The following is a 450-nucleotide window of genomic DNA, read 5'->3' as shown; positions in this document are numbered from 1 at the left end:
AGATAAGTTGTTTGAATAAGAAAGAAGATGATTTAAAAAAAAAAGAAAAAAGGGAGAGAATGTGATCAGGCAGGAGACTAGAACAAAGCCATACACTAGTGATTTAGGGTATATTTTGATCTGTTAGAAGAAACTGCATTTCAAAATTTTAAAGTGAGAACAACTTATATATATATATGCCAAAAATAAGGGTAACTACTATGAAGGGATAAAATATGACTCTAAAAATGAAAAATAAAAAATGTTTTTTTAAAAAAGGGATTGATAAGATGTTGGTTGAAAAAGGGAAAAAGAAAAATTCAGAAAAAAAAAGTTAAAAAATTAACTTTGAAAAACTAATGAATCATGGTTAGAAAGCCATGAATTCTATGTGCAGTATTCCCCTAGTGCTGGAGTTCTCCCATTCTCCTTGATCGGTAAACTTGGTCTCCCCGGATCTGCCATTTGTTG

Source organism: Callorhinus ursinus, unplaced genomic scaffold (genome assembly GCF_003265705.2).
Source record: "Callorhinus ursinus isolate GAN/ISIS: 27379988/994484 unplaced genomic scaffold, GSC_fseal_2.0 scaffold53, whole genome shotgun sequence".
NCBI classification, from domain to species: domain Eukaryota; kingdom Metazoa; phylum Chordata; class Mammalia; order Carnivora; family Otariidae; genus Callorhinus; species Callorhinus ursinus.
The sequence above is the reverse complement of the archived record's forward strand: the minus strand, read 5'-3'. Positions refer to the sequence as shown.